The 15,559-nt window shown below is 36.6% G+C and overlaps 1 protein-coding gene across 1 annotated transcript in view; it reads left to right on the forward strand.

Moving 5' to 3' along the window:
• The window catches only part of LOC140147717 (uncharacterized), a 130,745-nt gene that overhangs the window by 22,633 nt on the left and 92,553 nt on the right, over positions 1-15,559 (forward strand). The window contains exon 2 of the mRNA XM_072169480.1: positions 8,559-8,650. The gene's annotated coding sequence lies outside the window, so the exon portion shown is untranslated. The remainder of the gene's footprint in view (positions 1-8,558; positions 8,651-15,559) is intronic.

Consider the following 15,559-nt stretch of genomic DNA (forward strand, 5'->3'; position numbering starts at 1 on the left):
CCATGTACTACTATTCCAATTTCCATGTACGTAGCTCTCACACGAACTGCTCCGAGGTTATACTATACTGTTACTGACTACTAGATTGTCTACTTTTGTACTTTCGTAAGTGATGAAATTGAAGAAAAAATCATGAAGTGAAATCTATCAGAAATAAACACTGATGTGATGTAGGCTAGTCCTGCTTAATCGGAGTACAGCATGCCAGGCAGATCCAGATCCGAACAGAACTTACGATTGTTCGGTTGGACCGGGTTCAACACACATGACACAACAGACATGTCAGGACAGACCAGTTTTGGTGTTTACAAAAAAATGCAAATGATCTCAAGTCACAAAAATTTGTTATAAAATTTCATTTTTTGTCTCGCCTCAGTATTTCTGTCTGTCCGGGGGTGGATGTCCGTGTGTCCGTCGGGAGCTGGATCTGGGGACCGGTAAGCCCTCGGGGACGCTACTTGGTGGGAGGAAGGGTATCTAAGTTTGCTCCGTAATTGTATGTTTTCGGTGAAAAATAATGCAAATTAACATAGCTAATTTGCATAATTTATGCGAAAATCAGCGCAAATTGATAAAATTTCATTTCTGAACTTTGTTCAGGATGGGACTTAGTAATCACTATTTCCGTCTGTGTGTGGGGGTGGGATGTCCGAATGTCCGTCCGGAGCTGTATCTGGGGAACCGTAAGACCTACAGGGACGCTACTTGGTGGGAGGAAGGGTATCCAAGTTTGCTCCGTAATCGTATGTTTTCGGTGAAAATATGCAAATTAACATAGCTAATTTGCATAATTTATGCGAATATCAGCGCAAATTGATAGCGGCGCATGGTAACGAAACCTTGTGACAGGAATGATACACACCTGCTGATCACCTGATTAGTTTTTGGCGAAAAGTATGCGCATTTAGTTGTTAACTTGCATAATTTATGCGGAACGCTTCTACAAAATGGTTGGAAATCTGAAGAAATCCGCCTTGTGAAGCTGTTTCTGGGGATCCGTAAGAATGCTAAGCCCTATGATGATGAAACGTGGTGGGGTAGCATGACCAGAGGATCTCGACCTGATTCGATTTTCAGCGCAAAATATGGTAATTACCTACCTAATTTGCATAATTTATGCATAATATGCAAAAACCTTTTTTCTCGGAGACTAGGTGTCGCACGTTCTTCAAACTTGGTGGGCGGGTGCATCTTGACCCCAGACAGAACAAGTTTGTATTGGTTAGTGGGTGAAGGTCACTCGAGGTCATCCAGGGGTCATCTAAGGTCAAATTACTAAAAACTGTCGTATGGGCATGAAACTTGGTGGGTACAGTTAACATTTAGAGTCAAATTTTCTGACGGTCATTTTGGGGTCATCCGAGGTCACTTAGGGGTCATCCGAGGTCAAATTACTAAAACTGTCGTATGAGCATGAAACTTGATGGATACACTTAACATTATGAGTCAAATTTTCGGACGGTTATTTCAGGGTCATCTGAGCTCACAAGGGGTCATCTGAGGTCAAATTTCTAAAACTCGTATGGGCATGAAACTTGGTGGGTACAGTCAACATTTAGAGTCAAAGTTTCGGAAGGTAATTTCAGGGTCATCCAAGGTCACCAAGGGGTCATCTGAGGTCAAATTACTAAAACTGTCGTATGGGCATGAAACTTGGTGGGTACAGTCAACATTTAGAGTCAAATTATCGGACGGTCATTTCAGGGTCATCCGAGGTCACCAAGGGGTCACCTGAGGTCAAATTACTAAAAACTTGTATGGGCATGAAACTTGGTGGGTACACTTAACATTTAGAGTCAAATTTTCAGACGGTTATTTCGGGGTCATCTGAGGTCAAATTACTAAAAACTGTTGTATGGGCATGAAACTTTGTGGGTACAGTCAACATTTAGAGTCAAATTTTTGGAAGGTCATTTCAGGGTCATCCGAGGTCACCCAGGGGTCATCTGAGGTTAAGTTACTAAAACTCGCATGGGCATGAAACTTGGTGGGTACAGTCAACATTTCAAGCCAAATTTTTGGAATGTCATTTTGGGGTCATCCAAGGTCACTCAGGGGTCATCTGTGGTCAAATTACTAAAACCTCATGTGGATATGAAACTTATTGATGGATGTATTATGCTCTGCAAATAAGATATAGCTACCAACCAGCAAGATGTATGATTGCATGTGATCTGGCACATACAATGTACATGATTTCACCTGTTGCACATTCGACTGCAATTACTTTCACATTCAAAAAAGCACAGAGCCACAGCGCCATTGGTGCTCTTGTTTTATATAACTACCATTTTTACTCAGATATATGCACCATTCGACCTCGCGGAGAGAATAATCATAAAAAATAGCATGCAATAAATGATTTAATGATGATTTAATAAAAATGAAGATGGAATTTGTAATATTGCAATATAATTCTCAAATAAGTCCCAATATATATAATATTGTGACTAATTTGTAATGCAATATTATATTTACCTTTAGGTTGCTTTGATTACGGAAACATTACTATTATATTTATTTTAAAATAATTTTTAAAAAAACTTACATAACACACATTCAACCTAAGTGCACACCATTTGATTTCCGGGGAAGGGGGGGGGGTCGAAAGAAAAAGAAAAAATTCGCCCACTAGTGAGACGAACAAAAATGTCACACACCCAAATCTGCATAATAAAGAAAAGAAAAAAAAATCCGCCGCCTTCAGGGACAAAAAAATATGAAAGGGACTCAAATGGTGCGTCCCTTAACCAAACTTTTACCTAAAACATGCATTTGTCTACTCCACCACACACTTCATGCAAAACAGTAACAATTGACCTTTGACCCCTATCTGTGTACAACCCATATGAACCTTGGGCCAGTCCTTCTTGCGGCCAAGTTTGGCCAACAACGGTGCAAGCGTCTCACACTCGTAGCATTTTAAAGACAGCGAAAAGGATCACAGTATATCTAGGAGGATAAATCCGCCTGATATAACAACATTTTTAATTTCATCAGCAAGCTTAATACTATAGTCTCACAAGCTCGTAAAGTATAGGCCATATAGTATAAGGACAAATTGAGCAGAACTTAAATAGTTATAATAGGTTGTCTGCTCAGTCAATTGATATGATGTTTATGTCGGTCACATTTCGCCCTATATATCAAGTTAGATAAAAATCAAATAAAATATAATTTCATTAAAAACCGCTGCGTCGTATTTCACGTATTTCATTTATCATGTTTATGAAAATACAATTCCATAGAGAAGTTGTTTTCACCTCGCTATTTTTCTTTTCTTATAATAAATGAAAGCCATATAACTGGTAATGGTGTTTGTTTTGTAAACTGTGCACCATTTACTTGTGTTTACTGCAAAAAAAATGTTACAAAGGAGAATTTGTTACACAATCCTATGTAAAATTAGAACTCCAAAAGTAGCATGTAAAATTTACATAAACATCTGTAGAAGACACATCTTGTAAAATTTTCACATATCTTCTGAAAATGTTTTACATATAGGCCTAAGTTTTGCATATTATATTCTGTAATCATGTTATATAATCGGCTATTCCAGAAAATAAACATGATAAATGCACAATTATATATATAGAGGAGTTTGGAATTCGGTCGATTCAGAATACGATGCGCCTCCAGCGTTTGCTTGGGGAGAGGTCAAAATACGCAGTGCATAATATGCTGATAATCAGATAATGGGGAAATGTTGACATCCAAATTTCAATTTGACTTTCAAAGTATCTAAATAGGAAAAAATCCAGCAAAAAATAGTTTGAGGGTTTTTCCCAGAAACATTGGCCCAAATTTCCCAGTAATATTGGCCTAATTTTCCCAGTAACATTGGCAACTGGACTTCCAATCGTTTTCAGGAAACAACCTGGAAATCCAAATATTTCATTTATTAAAATTTACTCCTCTATAGGCATGGTAGGAAGGGTGCAATGCACTTACTTTCTGTAATAGCCCAGTTATTATGTAAATATTATACAGGGTGTTACTTTTCCTTCTTTTGGTCGAATTCCTGCTTTTTTGTATATTTATTTTCATCCCCTGTTACCCTAAATTTACGCGCTATTTCAGTAGCGGCATATAGGCAGGGGAGGCAGAAATTTCCAGGTACAAAATGTGGGCGGCAATATTTTTGCAAAAGACAAGATCAGCTGGAATTATTGAAAAAATAAACTAACCATTTATTATGTTCGGTACCTCAAGTGTTTTAAACCATAATGTGTTCGGGTGTCTGGAAAACTGGGCTAAATAACCAGTCGTGTTCCCGTTTAAAAAAAAATGGGGCCCCCCGCTCATACAAGTAAAATTAAAAGTAATTAAATAGAACTGATCGGACCCCGTTTCCATTTTTCAAGGGATGTGATGGTGTATTTTAGTTAATAATTTTTATTACAGTTCCTGTATCGTAACTGAAGAGTAGGACTTCAACTGCTATAAACAAATAAATTAAATATAGTCATGATAGTAGAAAAGTCTCAGCATGCAATAAAAAGTCGCGATTGAATTCGTTCATAACCAGACTGCGGAAACAATAGTCACTTGACAATAAATATTTAAGTGCGTGTGTATTTTTAGCAACATGCCGAGTGTATTCTTAACAAACTTCCTATCGCGCAAACAGTTTCCTTCATTTACCATGTTTACATTATTTATGTACTAGAAAAGGAAAAGAATACAAAATCGAGCACAAAATATAAGATCCGGATGTATTAATGGTATTCTCCATAGACCATGGATTTTGAGCTGCTGCCGTTTGCCAATTAATACCATACGTCATTATTCACAGTAATCTACATGTGAAGCAGTGGCATTCGCTGTCGAGGTGACGTATAAATAATCGGATTAACTACCATAGCAATAGATGAGTACAATTTTTGAATAGATTGCCCTGCACTACAACGTTCACGCGGTACCTATGCATATATTGTATTTAATCTATGATTGCAGACATCGCAAGTGATGAGTGCAACCTGCTTGTAGTACATGGCGATCTATTAAAAAATTTTATTCATCTAATTGCTATGGTAGTTAATCAACTATTGCTATGGTAGTTAATCCGATTATTACGTCACTTTGACAGCGAATATCCAAGGGGTGGGGAAGGGTACCATCTGCGGGATAATCCCTCCCTTCCACCTTTCCCCTGTTGGATGCTGGCTGCCATGATTTTGGAGATTTTTGACAATATTCGTCAACTCCCCCCCTTGAAAGTCGCCTTTCCTCTTGCGCCATATCTGGACAAATCCTGGCTATGCCAATGTCGTGAGGGGAGGGGTTAGATCTATATACACCATTCCTGATATGCGTGGTAAGATTACTGCTCATGCCAACATTTTATCCTCTGTCATGTCTGTCGTGATTGCTTTATGATGAGATATAGCGGTGTTATTAGGAGTAAAGCTTTATTTAAATGGATTCTTGCAAAAATAATAAGCTGAAGTATACAGGCACAAACATAATTTACATATAAATGTGAAAATGTCTCATATGCTTTAAAAATAGTGTTACACTATAAATATTTGTAGGGGCGTGCGAATTTCGGTTCTGGGTGCAATTTTACCGTATTTCCTCTTTTAATGGAAAATTGATAAATCCAGAGATATTAATATTTTCATGTAATACCAGAAATATCTTTCTCGTAATTCGTTAATTAAGTCAATAACATTTATTGAAAAAGTTCTAATTTTCGAAACTGACGTACTTGGCAACTGGTTACTTTTTTTTCTTATTCTTTTAGGTATATTAGTCATATACCTTAAATCCTAACAATCAAACGTATCTTGTCTTTATTTTTATTTGATTCAGGCAATATGTAAATATTATTTAAATATATCATTTGATGAGTTGTTCATTTATTTATGCAACATTCACTCTTTGATACTACAAATAGCCAATTTGTATAATTCGTCGAAAAAGAAATGACATTGTGGCTACTACCGTCATAGAATAATCGGAACCACGTTTGCAGCCTACAAATGGCGCAGGGTTCATCAGTACAACGACTGTAACTACCCCTAACAGCTTCCCATTGCACCTGGGTGGGGTGAGGCAAGCGAGGCAAAGCGCCTTGCCCAAGGGCACAACACGGTGGCGGGACGGGGACTCGAACCCACGCACGTCGAGCAAGCTCTCAGATTATGAGTCCAAGGCCGTATCCACTGAGCCACCGTGCCCTTATCAGTATGACAGGTTGCAGTTATGCCAATTTGTGTGTTTGTATCAAATTGTATGAGTTTTGTTTTTGTGATTTTCCCCTTTATTTATTATTTTTCCAATATGGGTTCATAGAGCTGCATTTGTTGTTTAATTTTAAACACAATTCTTGGCAAATATTACCTTATTAGATTTATAAATCGATCCCATTATTGATACAGATCTTCTTCTCATCGTCGTGGTTTGCATTCATTTCACACATGTTTTCAAGTTGAATGTCATCGGTTTTATGTGTCGATATAATACAACCATCTGTCATGTGGCATCTATCAAGTCACTGTATCTATGTCAGAGGGGCAATTCATGAAAGCCCACAATGCATTGCTGTAGTAGACCGGAAATGTGTGTCCACTTGCATCACACAACTATTGCCTGCACATATTTTTTAAGTGTGGACTCTCACCTAACGTATAGAGGTACAGCGAAAAGTGATGAGCAGTCTGCTCTTAATCATAAATGGGCGGTGGCCTGTGGGTGGGTTTTAAAAGTTTGAAATGACATTTGGTACCAACCACTTTCATATAAGTTGCGCAGTGTTTATGGGAAGACAAGAAATCCCAATAATATTAATCTAGAATAGATAGATGGTTGTTGAAATGTAAAACAGCAAACCTGCAAAAGATGTTTGCAATATAACAGCATTATACTGATGTCAACTGGGACATTTCTGAGTACTTCCATGATTCAAGCATTTACGAAACCAAAATGCAATGTATTTCGTATGCTTGAATGGAAATGTCAAGTGGAGAACTAGGCTTGTTAATAATCTTTTACTTCAGAAATAAAGGAGGGGTAATAAAAGAATTCTCTAGGTCTTTTTAAATGACATTTGTTCATTTCCTATTTCCAACAAATGTGACTCGTAACTAAGTCATGTGGAAAACCCTGTACCCATTGCTTTTGTCTATGACTTGAAGAAAAACGCAGAGCCTCACTTCGATCGTGATTGTACCAAAAAGTAATAGAGTCGGCTCTAAATTACAGAGCTGAACGGAGCCTCAGTCTTTACTAATATTTCTAACATCATCCTTATAGATCCACGTACCTAATATAAACATGCTTCAATTTGGGTAAGCTTTGTTAATTGTATGTTTTTGTTCTCAAATGTGTTATTGTTGTGTTGTTTATTGTGGATACATCACCTAGTAAGGTGTTTGGCTGAGGATGTAATGCGTACGTGTTTTTGCAGTTACCATTACCAGACAAACGGTGTCAGATGTCGTGTACTACCTGGCTACTTGGCATTCGGATGCTTAAATGGCTCTCAGCTACTACAATATAACGTATCGGTATACATGTTGAGACTACTAATACACAGACCCTAAAGGGTGCTGTCTAAACCGTGTTTCTTTCTTCTTTGGCCATGTTGATGACTAGATGAGCAACGAACGAAATACAACGTGCTAATGAGCATTAATATAATTAGCTTTGGTGATAACTATAAATGTTTACGATTTGGCCACCAACGTCCGCTCGCGGAGAGTTAATTGAAGTGCCCGGATGTTTAATCGCGAGGATTCGTGTGGTTGGAGCTCCTTGGCATAAATTTCATATGTCAGGACACAGTTCTTTAACCCCAGCATGTTTGCACATTCATAGAATGACCTTTGAATGTGTTGGGTACAAAAACTCATGTTCCAAAATTTGAGGTCAAAAATTAAGCTTTGCTTATTTAATGGGGTCATTGAGCTATTCCTTTGTGATTGCGATCATTATGGCTCATAGTGATTGGATCACAGAGAGTATAGCGACTGCTCAGTGCTAGAAAAGGGTAAGTGCAATAGCTGCCATGTGTAAATGAATACAATATACTTTGTGTAAATTGCCAAATGTTCACAGGGCAGCTATTGCACTTACCCACTTCTGGTACTGAGCAGTCAATAGACATACATGCTTCCTGGTGATTTCTACAGGGTATTGGAATTGGGTTCTGTTTGTGTCTTTCTGCGACTGACACAACAGGAACAAGCCGTGTTAATTTACTAGTTTAGATCTATTATTTAATATTATTATCATTCGTGTGTGTTATCTCATTCACGTTTTGCAGGAAAGGATTTCCTTGACCAATACTGTTACATATTACCGTAATACGATAATGAAGGTGGAAGTAGTGTAAAAGTGAAACAATGGAAATATGTGTGTTAGGTGTTTTTTTTTTTTTAAAGTTTTTTATTTATTTATTTATTTATATATTTATTTATTTATTTGTTTGTTTGTTTGTTTGTTTGTTTGTTTGCTTATTTATTTATTTATTTATTTATTTATTTATTTATTTATTTACTTCGTTAATATTTTGATTCTAATGAAATATCGGTTGTATTTATATCTTTTAACAGATAAAAAGCCGTGAAAATTACCAACAAAGATCATAGACAACGTCCGTTCCTGGAATATATAACTCATTACCAGGTTTTTTACAGAAGAATAGGTACGTACATTTGATAGTTATATACTTTCATAGATATGCGTGCAAGTTTATGGTCATGATAAAGCTACATATTATATTCGGTCGTATAATGCCAGTGTCATCATCGTACCGTCTTTTATTTTTCAAATATTCAAATAAAATGGAAATGCGTGAGTTTTTTTAAATGGTTATTAAACAGACATCGTTGCAACTTCTGCCCCAACTGGGATTATTGTAAATTCAGATGCTGAAAAAACCGCAGTAATTGCTAGAATTTCTATAAATTTGTATAGATTTAGCAAAAGAACACGTTTTCCATTAAAAACAATCATTATTTTCCCCCCAAATCTAACGGGTAATTTAAAAACACAAGTTAAGATCCGTTTGTTGTGATCATAAAGCCGGATCATTTTTGACTTATTAAAATCGGGAATTCACTGATTTGTAAGAGACTTGAGTGTCAGTGCGAACCAAAACCTTTCTGTAAAGTCTGTAAAGTAAATTTTCCATATTATGGGTATTAGTCTCCTACCCAAATTGTCGAAGATCGTATCATTTAATGTGACTAAAACGAACATGGCCGTTGGGTATGAGAGACAACGCAGCGGATGAAGAATGTGAGGTTTGATTTCATTTTACAATGTAAATGAGAAAACGTGTAATCGAAAAAAACACACCAAAAAACCACACTTTTACCGAAAACCGCGCGAGAAAAATGATCAGCTAATGCAATACTACCCATCAGATTCATTTATTATAGCTAGCCCCATTAGTCGATAATCTACAGGTTCAGTTCGTGATTCTGTCGAAACGGGTAGGGTTTTACCATTATCATCTTGATTCTATTCAAACATTAAAAACACGCATGTTAAAGATGAATCTTGAAGTTATTGGAGAACAAATGTCTTTGAATCTAATGGATGCACTTTCAACAAGCATAGTGTTGCGCGTATTCTTATCTCGGTATTTTCAGCTAAATTTGGTAAGCTTTTGTATTCCCCAGGCCCATGAGCAATAATTAAAAAAGATTGTTGCGAGACTGAATCTAGTTAGTGTTTTGTAATTGTACTATTTGTGATGTACTACCAGGATAGTCATTTTGTGTATATGGTACAAAGTCGTGCTCTACATACAGGATGACATGCAGAATGTCATCATCACCAAAATCGATTTCGTGCTGCCAATTATAGCAACTATAAATATGAGATGTAGGTTGTATTTATTGTAGTCCTGTTTCATCACCACTTTTCTTGTTTTCATTACCGTCTCAGCTTTCCAATCTGATATAGGGTAGAAAATACATACATTAAATGGGTCAACTATTATAATGTAATATATGAATTGTATTCCCGATGTAGTCCACTTGCTTGATACGCTGCATTTAATGTTATGCCCTAATTGCCCAACCGTAATCTAGTAATCTCGTGACTTTGCATGTTAGCGCGCTTAATGTTTATGTTTAATTTGGTAAACATGGTAAAAGTGCATTGTGTCTCCTTCATTTTAATGAAAGTGTAGGTGGTGACTTAATTTTAAAGCCCTTGTGATATGATGTGTATATTGTCAATACGGCGCTTCAAATTCATTTTATTGCAATTGAATGGAATGAATAAACAATTACCTTGATGTAATACAAACATGATGGCTGAATTATACATGAACTAGGCTAGGATAGAATAATCGACTTAATGGTTTTCTCTTCGTATTGCTGACCTCGATTCTTTTATTTCAATACCTGTTTATTTTATTTACGCATCATGCTTAGGATAATTATCTAATACAACCATTAAAAACACGGGTAGATTCCTTACTGCATACCTGATATATTTCAAGTATTCTCTAGTATCATCAGCATAGACAGTAGGAATCTTCTTATACCGTATGAATTGATTCTCGATTGGTACAAATACCATGAATACACACCGTAGTAGGTCTTAAAATGTTTGGTTCACTTTCGGTGTACATCTCACACCGAGTCTCAATGAACCAAAATATCCTCATATCTACTGTGACAGTTCAACCACACTCAATAATCATATCTCATCAGGTCTAATTTGACCTCAAGTTGTGGAGTATGAGTTTGTGTACCCAACACATTCAAAGGTCATTCTATGAATGTGCAAACATATTGAGGTCAACGAACTGTGCGTGATAGATGAGTGAGCATAGGATCTTTAGCGTCTACGCGCATGATTGATGGTATGTTGTAAAAACCTACGACAGCAGCATGTCATTAAAAATTATTATTGACTGGAATTTCTTGACCTAAATCACTGCGAACTCTACCAGTATTATGTTTCAAAACTATTTTCTTAAATAATTTAACTTTTCACCTAAAAATATCGCATTCCACCACAGAGTTTTGTTACCCCTCTCTGATAATCGCCCTGACAGATCGTTGACAAAAGGTGCTTATCTGTGTATTTTCAGGATTTTCATTTAATTATGTCACGTTTGCCCACATCCAGGGAAAGTAGGTGAAAGCGTATAGTGGCAGCAGTGTCGTCTTTCCTGTAGCAGAAGCACCATACAAAACGGTCCTTATTTATTGCGTTCAATAATTCGCTTACTCTAGTATTACTGAGGTTTCAGGACAAGATGCCACATAGGGGCTTGTAGTATATTAATTTCCTTATTTTGTAAATGATTGTTTGCTCTATCTAGTCAAACAAAAAGGACAGGCATGATTTTAATGATTATCTCCATATACATCTATGACAGACTTTGCAACCGTTGCGGGAAATGGGAACATTTTTACAACTTTTTAGTTGACTATTGCAAAATGAGATGCAAAAATATTATACACAAAATTTTATAAGTAAACAATTTCCAGATTTTCTATAAAGTAACTTTATATCATCATTTGTTGTATTTTGTAAATCGAGCGTTTGTGGGTACATAAAATTAAACTCACGTCCCCAATGAATCGTTGAAGAACCATGCACCACATATTTTTAAAAAGAGAGAAGCGAACACCGTTGCAATGGTAGACATGGTAGAGTTTCTTTTGCTTGCTCATGCTTAGGAGTTTTATAGGTTCACAATATTTTCTATAACCTTCAATATTAAATCAGCTATTTGCAGTAACCAAACTGCCTTAACAAATCTACATCTACCACATTTATATTTCTACCAATACCTGATGTATAGACTTAGCAAAGAAGACGTTTTCCATTGTAGCAATCAGTAATATTTTCTCGAGAGAATTCTAATGGGTAATTTAAAAACATAAGTTGAGATTCGTCTGTCTCGATCACTAAGCCGGATCATTTTAAGTCATTAAAATGGAAAATTCGCTAATTTGAGTGAGACTTCAATGCCAGTGTGAATCAAAATCCCATCTTACGGAGGCACAGTTGCATTATCGAAGTCTTTGTAAGTAACAAAGTGACTTACGATACTATCATGATTATGGGTATTTGTCCGGGTATTTGTCTCCTACCCAAAATGTCGAAGATCGTGTTTGATATGAGAGGCAACGCAACGACAGATGAGCGGCTCGTTTGACACAATAATTTTACAATGTAAATGAGAAAACATGTAGTCATAAAAAACAACCATACATTGACTGAAAATCGCGTGAGGAACATGATTAGCTAATGTAAATCTACCCGTCAGATTCATTTAATAAAGTCAACTAATATCCCTAGCCCTATTTCTACTCTATCCACGGGTTCAGTTCGTGATTTTGTCGTAACAGGTAGGGTTTTACCATTTATCATCATGATTCTGTTGAAACATTAAAAGCATGCATGTTAAATAGGAATGTCAATTAAGTCATTGTAGAACATTTACTTTGAACCTAATGGATGTACTTTCAAGTATAGTGATGCACGTATTCTTTTCTTGGTATTTTTAGCTAAACTTGGTAAGCTTTTGTATTCCCCAGGCCCATGAGCAATAATTAAAAAAGATTGTTCCGAGGCTGCATCTAGTTAGTGTTTTGTAATTGTACTAGCTGCAATGTACTACAAGGATGGTCATTTTGTGTAAAATGGTACAAAGTCGTGCTGAACGTGCAGGATGACATGCAAAATTTCATCTTCACCAAATCGATTTCGTGCTGCCAATTATAGCAACTATAAATATGAGATGTAGGTTGTATTTATTGAAGTCCTGTTTCATCACTACTTTCCCTGTTTTCATTACCGTCTCAGCTTTCCTGTCTGATATATAGGGTAGAAAACACATACATCTATACAATGTAATATGAATTGTATTTCCCATGTATATAGTGTAATTGCTTGATACGCTGCATTTAATGTCATGCCTAATTTCTTCCGTGACTTTGCATGTTAGCGCGCATAATGTCTATAGTTTAAAATCTGGTAAACCTGGTAAAAGTGCATTACTTTGTCTCCTTCATTTTAATGAAAGCGTAGGAGGTGACTTAATTTTAAAGCCCTTGTGATATGATATGTATATGTCATTTCGCTACTTCTAATTCATTTTATTGCAATGGAATGTAATGAATAAACAATTACCATGAACTAATACAAACATGATGGCTGAATTATATATGAACTACGCAACTAGGCTAGGATAGAATAATTGACTTAAAGGGGGATCCAGTTGACCAGGCAAACTTTCAAGGACAACCCAATTAAGTAGGCTTAAAATATAATCAAGTCAATGTTCACCTCTATACCACCAAACTTTGTACAGCTCCCAACTTAATGTGTTTTCCAGATATTTATAGCGGCCTTTAATGGTTTTCCCTTCGTATTGCTGAGCCTGAATATTTCAATACCGGTTTATTTTATGGGTCATGCTCGGGACAATTAATTATCTTATAATACAACCATTAAAAATATGGACAGATTCCTTTACCACACAATGTCAGATATACCTAAGGTACGAAGAGCAATATGGCAGCGGCACTTCCTATGATATGGATCCGGGGTATGGACCGATTCTTGAATCTCGAACAGTGTAAATCAGGGGTGTGAAATCTCCTCTTTTCTTTGAGGCAAAGGTTTAGCTTTTTCTTTCATTTTCAACCAGGGGAGTAGCCAGCTTATGGTCAAGGGGGGCAAAATAAAATTTTGGGGGCACAGACGAAAAAAATTGCAGTTGCATCATACAATACATAGAGACTGTATGTCTTCGAGCTTCCCGAAAAGGGCCTTATTGGGATGATGTGCGCGCTAAAAAAATGGTATTTTACACTATTTTCGCCCATTATCCGGCTAAAGAAGGGCTTTATTGTTACAATGTGCTCGCGTAGCGCGGAAATTTTTGTATTTTACACTATTTTGGCCCTGAATTTTGCTAGAAAAGGGCTCCTTGCCCTTTTCTTTTCCTTTGCCCTCCTGATTTTCTCTTTCATTTTTTGTCAGAGGGCACTTTTTCTTTCAGTTTTTTTGTCAGGGGGCACTCTGCCCCCCCCTGCCACCCCCCGCTGGCTACGCTACTGTTTTCAACCCATTTTGAGCATATTTCAGTGCTTTCCCTCTTTTTTGAACAAAATTTCTCTTTTTCAATAGAGGTCACTCACACCCCTGGTAAATACACACATAAATGACAGGTGCACATCAGTAGATCCTGAAAAGGTCTATATTGTATGTGCACACTGAGTCTACCCCTATGTTCATATGTTTAAATCTGCGGCATCAGCATGTCATTAAAACATTATTGACTGGAATTTATTAACCTAAATCACTGTGAACTCAACCCGCATTGGCTTAATTATTTAACTTTTCGCCTAAAATATCAGATTCCTTCATAATGATCATGCTGATAACCTAGTTTTATTGTCTCTCTCTCTGATAATCGCCCTGACAGATCGTTGACAAAAGGTGCTTATCTGTGTATTTTCAGAATTTTCATTTAATTATGTCACGTCTATCTACATCCAGGGAAAGTAGGTGAAAGCATATAGTGACAGTAGTGTCGTCTTTCCAGTTGCAGAAACACCATACAAAACGGTCCTTATTTATTGCTTTCAATAAACCACTTACTCTAGTATGAGGTGTAAGAAAATTTGTGTCACATGATGGACAGTCTTGTGGGTTTATTGCTTATGTGGGTTTATATGATAATTTCTTGTATTTATGTGTGTGTCTTAGAGGTATGGTCAAACATTGATTCGGGACGTAATACTATAGGGCTGTTTTAAAAACTACATCGCAGAGATGGACGATTTTTTTCATATTGCTTGAATCTTTGTATCTAAAATTGCTTTTATTGTTTTTTATTTCCTGCAAAAGAGCATTACGAATATCCAGGATAAAGCAGAAACTCTCCTAATTTCAAACGCACTTGAAATTCTCATTAAAATATTCCCCATATAAAACGTCTGCTACGATTAAATATCTGATGTCACTAGTGTCGTCTTTCCGGCTGCTGGAACTCCACCCAAAATGAATCCTGATTTACTGCCTGCACTAATCCACTCATGCTTTTTCCCCACAAAATCTCGACGATATTCGTGTAGTAACAGAAATACTTGATAGGAATTAGATAGGAAATTAAGCATTGTGCACCGCCTCAATGATACAAAGCAATGAACTCAGAATGAGTGACGTCAACTGCGACAAAGATTTGATATACAGAAAATCGAGACAGAATCCTTTTTGTCTTTTAATTATATAATTACATGGTTTCACCCCGCTTAAATGTTAAATGAAATTATACTTGCGTCGAACATATTGAACACTTAAAGAGTGTAGATTAAGATATATTGACTGTTCTATGCAAGCTTTTAATTCTGTTCTCATATATCTATCCGAAATAAGTAGGGCACGATAAAATATGTCAGTGTCTTCCCAATATAGCTATAGATAGCTTATGCAGCTTTCGCCTATCATGCTTATATAATAAGGACAGCAGGTTGCCTGATGCGGGAGGGTTATAATCGTCAAGCACCTGAGACATACATTTTAACTAGACTGAAATGTAGCTGATAGCAAGCCAACAAATCAGAGTAGC

The sequence above is a fragment of the Amphiura filiformis genome, chromosome 1 (assembly GCF_039555335.1).
Source record: "Amphiura filiformis chromosome 1, Afil_fr2py, whole genome shotgun sequence".
Classification (NCBI taxonomy): domain Eukaryota; kingdom Metazoa; phylum Echinodermata; class Ophiuroidea; order Amphilepidida; family Amphiuridae; genus Amphiura; species Amphiura filiformis.